Here is an 8,022-nt window from a genome sequence, read left to right as displayed (position 1 = left end):
TTTTAAATAAAACCAGTGAGGTTAATTAGGACTGTGGGGTCCGATGTCAGTGGCTGTTAGGGATTTGGTTAGGGGGTTAATGACGTCCACGTCATCGTGGTTTCCGCCGGCGAGGATTTACAGTGCGCCGGCGACGGCAGCAACGCGGGAACCCGCCGGGCTTGCGCTACGGGCGTCGGTTCGATGCGCGAAGGGCACCGATGGGTAGCTGGTGGTTGACCACGTCGACCGGTGGTCGCGGGGAGGCTGGAGTCGACGACGGAGTCGACATCTGCCGCGGCATGGGCGGCTGCCGGAACAGGCGCTGTGGGGCGACGCAAGGCGGGCGGTGGGCGCGGGCTGTCTGGGCGGGATGCTTCGGCTTGGCGAGGGCCGGCGTGGCTAGAGGCAACAGAGCACGCGGGACAGAGGCGGAGGTGCGGGCGGCGCGTCGGCTTGCAGAGGAGGGTGCGGCGGGCGTCAGCAGAGCAGGTTGCGGGGAGGCCTCACGCGGGCGAGGCGCGGCCCGAGCGCGTGTGTGCACGTGCAGCAAAGCGCACAGGCGCGGCGAGGCCATGGTCAGGGCGGGGCAAGGTGTGGAAGCAGCGCCGTGAGCAACGGCGACAGAGAGGTCCATCCATGGCGGGGTCCTAGCTAGAGCGCGAAATCGTCGGAGGGGAGAGAGGGGAAACAGGGCAAAGCTCACAGTGAGGGAGGGGGACGGCTTGGGGAAGCCGGGGATGCAGTGGCGGCGGCGAATCGCACGGTGGGGCTCGTCGGGGCCGAGGGGTCGACGACGAGGTAGAGGACAGTGCAGGGGCTCTGGGCTCCCACAGGAACCACCAGTCGACGGAGCGCTCGTCGATGGAGCGGGCTGACTCGGTGTCACGACACGATGAGGTCGGGGGCCGCGGGATCGACAGCGAGCGTGGCGACGGCGGCTCGGCCACATGTGCGGGAGAGGATAGCAGCGAGTGGAAATGAAGGTGGGGAACTAGGGTTCGTCCACGAGGTCGGGGCGGTCTTATACTCCTCCTGGCACCCCTGTAGCGTCGCGGTGGTGAGCATCCGCCGGCGGCATCGCGCACGGACGACCAGGGCGCGCACACGGCCACTGGTGAACAAGAGGAAGGAGCAGGGAGTTTACGTGGGCTGGCATGGTTAGCCTGGTGGCCAGCTTGGCAGAGGCCGAGCGGGGGAGGGGGGATTTCTTTTGCTTTTACTTTATTTTTGGTCTTTGTTTTTCTTTTCCTTTTCTTATTTTTCTTTTTATTGTTATATTAAATTTTAGTTTTTATAAAATACATAAGTTGCACCTAAAATAGTATTAGTAATAATGCCACTACCACAATTAACTTGGCACCTAAAATAAAATAGTTTGTAATCGTTTATTATTTTAAAAGCCTTTTAATAATTGTTCTTCCTACTATTTTATTCATTTTAGAGTATTTATACATTTTATAAAAGTGTGGTTTCTCAACCATAATTACCTATGCATTATTTGGCACAACCTGAACATTTTAGTTTTAATATTTGAAAACCTTTACTGTTTAACTATAGTTCAATTTTGAATTTGAATCGAATTTTGAACTAAGGTGAGATTAGCAACTGTAACCGAGGTGACGTGGCATCATTAGCAGAGGTTTACTGTAGCTTAATTATCCGGGCGTCACAATTCTCCTCCACTACAAGAAATCTCATCCCGAGATTTAGGAGGGGGGCAAGGGGGGAAGATTTGGTTACGACATTCTAATGGATCTTCTCATTCATGTTTGCTCTCCCTGAAGTAGTTGATCCTCTTCGTTGATGTCTTTATTTCCCTGCTTCAGGTCATCATGATGAAGTCGGCATCCTTTCTTCGGGAACTCCATCGTACTTACGAAAGAATAAAGGGTGGTTATTCTGGAAGAACGGACCTCTGCAAGGCTGACTTCCTGGTAGCTAACATCGGGGCAAGGTGGCGGAAAGTAACTCTCGAATTGAAACTTAAGAGATTATCAAGAGCAAAGTAAGGAGGTATCATGGGAAGTTTCGAGCGGGTAGGCAGTCATTCGATGCTCGAAGTAGAGCATGAAGGTGATCAGAGCAACGGGAATAAGTATTGCGCCTGATACCAGAATAGTTCACTAGGAAGGTGGCCCATGAAGTACATACGGAGTCAAGCGCGAGGAATAACTGTGGCAACAGGGATGTACAGGAGAGTTAGGTCTCGATCCTGTGGAACCGTGGGTTATGGGCCCACCATGTGGGTTTAAAAGCAAGAGGGGCGGCGACATCTTGCACGGTCATGATAGCAAGGCATGTTAGAGAATAACCGGCCAGTTATGTTGGCTGCATCGTCGGTACCAAGGGCGAGGGACGAAGAGAACAATTTTCCTGCTCATTGAAACAAGGCGGACCAATAGGCAAAGTTCTCGTCCATCGGTGGTTATCGAAATGTCATCAAGTAACAGGGTCTTACTGACAGAGTTGTACACCGAGGTGCTTACAAAAGCAGTCCCTTATTACTGCTTAGATCATATAAACCTCAAGAAGGTTAAACAAAACAATGGAAAGGAAAATTTGATTATCAGATTAAACAGAACAATGGAAAGGAAAATGTGTTTAAACACACATTTCAAGGGTATATCCTTTCCAAGGACAAGCGGAGCATGATATCCATGACAGGATAGAAAGTAGAAAACCATTAAGGTAAGGGGAAGGGATTTCATGATATTACCCATACAACGGTGTTAGGATAAATGATAAAGAAAATTTAGCATTGTGCTACAAATGTTCTTTTTGAAAATCGGACTACCACAGACATGCTTCGAGATAGCATTGACATGGTCATTGGGTAAAGATCAGACTTTGGATTCACAAAGGATCCATCAAGAACAACTTATAGAATAATTCTTAAAATTTCCTCATGGAAGAATGGCCAAACTTGCTAAAAAGGATACTATAATAATAGGTCCTCCGGCCAGGTGTGCTAGGCATGACATCACCTTAATGGGCCATATAACGACAAAATGTTATAACTCTTGGAAATATGTTCCAACCATCATATCTGACCGAGATTCAGATCTGGTTGGTGTCAGGATACCTCAGACTCGGGATGCCTGAGAAGAAAAGGGTGTGACACAAATTGACAAGATGACATTGCAAGATTCTCGGGAAATGAACTTATGGAAGCAAGTTCGGAAATAAGAGTTCATCATTAACCAAGGAGAGGAAGAGGATGCGGCTGATGGACTCAACGACAATTTATCGAGATTTTCAAAAGATGGGTTTCCACAATTATGTGCACAAGGAGATAACATTAGTCAGATCAAATGATATAATGATGTATATTCGATGAAAACATACACGATTGAACAATGATAGAAAGGTGCACCCGGAAATCTGGACTAGGTAGCATGATCAATGTTCGAATGATGATTCAATAAGCAATAGACTTAGAATGAAGCTATCGACCATTAACGTCACAGCAATAGGGTTGCTAGAAGTTTTGAATTTACACATCACAGACCATTTGTCAGTATTCCGTTTAGAAACCACATGGGACCAATAAAAGAATGGTGATGGTAACAAGTATCACTTGTATCAAGAATTCTTAAGGGGTGGTGAAATGCTCGCGACATTCTTGACATAAAGGACGGTGGTACCCAAAGGTAGAACATAATAAAAACTAGATATCAAGTTGCATCCATAACATGAACAGGTGTGTGATGAAAGGAAGGTAAGGATGTTGTCGATGGTAACTCAAATTACCAAGGGACGAGGATGGCACTTATCATCATGAAATAGATTGATATCCTGGAAGGAGTCAAAATGTTGATGATGATCACGACAAATTTTGTCAAGAGGCTCCACGAAGAAGAAATCGAACAACAATTGCATCAAACAAAAGGACTGATGAAGCGAAAGATTGGAATCAAGCTTGCTGTTCGAGGCGTAATGATATGGCAAGGAAGATCGACGTAGGCTTAGCTCATCGTCGAAAATTGTGCTCAGGGAAGAAGGACCAGGTAGCACAGTTAAAATTTAGCATGATAATGATATAGCCGAACAGGCTAGGAATGCTTGAAGGATTATTAAACTCGTAAGCAACAAAAATTACTTAGAGTTATTGAATCGGAGTGCGGAATCGATTCACTTAACGGTGTTCTCGGTTGACAAACAACCCAACACCCATGAAGTGACAATGACAGGGATAGGTAGTACTTCCTCAAAAGTTCATAAGATGTAGTGCAATGGCATGATATCCTCGCGATACCAGGGGGTAATACTCGAAGGTAGATCATAACAGAGGTTGGGCAGGCGTATTGATCTATAGAACACAAGTGCTTTAACTTGTCCGAGAAATGGGATCAAAGAAGAACATCCATGGTCGGAACCACGGTTGCAAAGGATCAATTCATAGATACCAGATCATAGTTATCAAGGAAATAGTTATTATTACAAGAAGCTTCCATGATAGGATCTACATCGTGTCCATTGATACGTCCATTTTGCATCATGCTTTTATATCAATATTTATTGCATTATGGGCTGTTATTACACATTATGTCACAATACTTATGCCTATTCTCTCTTATTTTACAAGGTTTACATAAGGAGGGAGAATGCCGGCAGCTGGAATTCTGGGCTAGAAAAGGAGCGAATATTAGAGACCTATTCTGCACAACTACAAAAGTCCTGAAACTCCACGTAAGTTATTTTTGGAAATAATAAAAAATACTGAGCGGAAGAAATACCTGAGGGGGCCCACACCCTGGCCACGAGGGTGGGGGGCGCGCCCCCCTGCCTCGTGGGCCCCCCGTTGGCTCTCTGGTGCCCATCTTCTGTTATATGAAGTCTTTCGTCCGAAGAAAAATCATAAGCAAGCTTTCGAGACGATACTCCGCCGCCACGAGGCGGAACCTTGGCGGAACCAATCTAGGGCTCCCGCAGAGCTGTTCTGCTGGGGACACTTCCCTTCAGGAGGGGGAAATCATCGCCATCGTCATCACCAATGCTCCTCTCATCGGGAGAGGGCAATCTCCATCAACATCTTCACCAGCACCATCTCCTCTCAAACCCTAGTTCATCTCTTGTATCCAATTCTTGTCTCTAAGTCTGGGATTGGTACTTGTAGGTTGCTAGTAGTGTTGATTACTCCTTCTATTTGATGCTAGTTGGTTTATTTGGTGGAAGATCATATGTTCAAATCCTATATGCATATTAATACTCCTCTGATTATGAACATGAATATGCTTTGTGAGTAGTTACGTTTGTTCCCGAGGACATGGGAGAAGTCTTGCTATTAGTAGTCATGTGAATTTGGTATTCGTTCGATATTTTGATGAGATGTATGTTGTCTATCCTCTATTGGTGTTATGTGAACGTCGACTACATGACACTTCACCATTATTTGGGCCTAGAGGAAGGTATTGGGAAGCAATAAGTAGATGATGGGTTGCTAGAGTGACAGAAGCCTAAACCCTAGTTTATGCGTTGCTTCATAAGGGGCTGATTTGGATCCATATGTTTCATGCTATGGTTAGGTTTACCTTAGTACTTCTTTTGTAGTTGCGGATGCTTGCAATAGGGGTTAATCATAAGTGGGATGCTTGTCCAAGTAAGGATAGCACCCAAGCACCGGTCCACCCACATATCAAATTATCAAAGTACCGAACGCGAATCATATGAACGTGATGAAAACTAGCTTGACGATCTCTATATAAGAGTTTGTCCAGGCTTGTCCTTTGCTACAAAAAGGATTGGGCCACCTTGCTGCACTTTATTTACTTTTGTTACTTGTTGCTCGTTACAAATTATCCTATCACAAAACTATCTGTTACCTATAATTTCAGTGCTTGCAGAGAATACCTTGCTGAAAACCGCTTATCATTTCCTTCTGCTCCTCGTTGGGTTCGACACTCTTACTTATCAAAAGGACTATGATAGATCCCCTATACTTGTGGGTCATCAAGACTCTTTTCTGGCGCCGTTGCCGGGGAGTGAAGCGCCTTTGGTAGGTGGAATTTGGTAAGGAAAAATTTATATAGTGTGCTGAAATTTACTGTCACTTGTTACTATGGAAAGTAATCCTCTGAGGGGCTTGTTCAGGGTATCTTCACCCCGACCAGTAGAGAAAAGAGTTGCTCCTCAACCTACTGAACCTACTGAAAATGAAAATGTCTACTTTGAGATTCCTTCGGGTATGTTAGAAAAACTGCTAGCTAATCCTTATGCAGGAGATGGAACAATGCATCCTGATGAGCACCTAATATATGTGGATGAAGTTTGTGGATTATTTAAGCTTGCAGGTATAGCCGATGATGTTATTAAGAAGAAGGTCTTACCTTTATCTTTGAAGGGAGATGCATTGACATGTTATAGGCTATGTGATGATATGGGATCATGGAACTACAAACGATTGAAATTGGAATTTCATCAGAAGTTTTATCCTATGCATCTTGTCCATCGTGATCGCAATTATATATATAATTTTTGGCCTTGTGAAGGAGAAAGCGTCGCGCAAGCTTGGGGGAGGCTTAAATCAATGTTATATTAATGCCCCAATCATGAGCTCCCAAGAGAAATAATTATTCAAAATTTTTATGCTCGGCTTTCTGATAACAATCGCACCATGCTCGATACTTCTTGTGCTGGCTCTTTTATGATGAAGACTATTAAATTCAAATGGGATTTATTGGAAAGAATTAAACGCAACTCTGAGGATTGGGATCTCGACGAAGGTAAGGAGTCAGGTATGACACCTAAGTTTGATTGTGTTAAATCTTTTATGGATACCGATGTTTTCCGTAAATTTAGCACTAAATATGGACTTGATTCTGAGATAGTAGCTTCTTTCTGTGAATCTTTTGCTACTCATGTTGATCTCCCTAAGGAGAGGTGGTTTAAATATCATCCTCCCATAGAAGTAAAAATAGCTGCACCTATTAAAGTTGAAGAAAAGACTATCACTTATAATGATCCTATTGTTCCTACTACTTATGTTGAGAAACCACCTTTCCCTGTTAGAATAAAGGATCATGCTAAAGCTTCAACTATGGTTCGTAAAAGCAATATTAGAAATTATACACCTCCTGAGCAAGTTAAAGTTGAACCTAATATTGCTATTGTTAAAGATCTCTTGTCTGATAATATTGATGGGCATGTTATTCATTTCCGTGATGAAACTCCTAGAATTGCCAAACCTTGTGCTAAAGATAAACATAGACCTGTGGTAGGCATGCCTGTTATTTCTGTTAAAATAGGAGATCATTGTTATCATGGCTTATGTGATATGGGTGCTAGTGCTAGTGCTATACCTCATGACTTATACAAAGAAATTATGCATGATATTGCACCTGCTGAGATAGAAGATATTGATGTTACCATCAAGCTTTCCAATAGAGATACCATATCACCCATTGGAATTGTTAGAGATGTTGAAGTCTTGTGTGGAAAACTAAATATCCTGCTGATTTTCTTGTTCTTGGTTCTCCACAAGATAGCTTTTGTCCCATTATATTTGGTAGACCCTTCTTGAATACTGTTAATGCTAGGATAGACTGCGAAAAGGATGTTGTTACTATTGGTTTGGGTGATATGTCTCATGAGTTTAATTTATTTAAATTTCGTAGACAACACCGTGAAGAGGAATTGCCTAGTAAAGATGAAATTATTGGTCTTGCTTCTATTGCCGTACCTCCTAATGATCCTTTAGAACAATATTTGCTAGACCATGAAAATGATATGTTTATGAACGAAAGAAGGGAAATATATGAAGTATTCTTTAAACAGGAACCTATCCTGAAACACAATTTGCCTGTTGAAATCCTAGGGGATCCTCCTCCACCCAAGGGTGATCCCGTGTTTGAGCTTAAACCGTTGCCTAATACTCTTAAATATGCTTATCTTGATGAGAAAAAGATATATCCTGTTATTATTAGTGCTAACCTTTCATAGCATGAAGAAGAGAGATTATTGAAGACTCTGAAGAAGCACCGTGCTGCTATTGGTTATACTCTTGATGATCTTAAGGGCATTAGTCCGACTCTATGTCAACAC

This window comes from Aegilops tauschii, chromosome 3, assembly GCF_002575655.3.
Source record: "Aegilops tauschii subsp. strangulata cultivar AL8/78 chromosome 3, Aet v6.0, whole genome shotgun sequence".
Taxonomy (NCBI): Eukaryota; Viridiplantae; Streptophyta; class Magnoliopsida; order Poales; family Poaceae; genus Aegilops; species Aegilops tauschii.
This window is presented reverse-complemented; position numbering follows the sequence as displayed.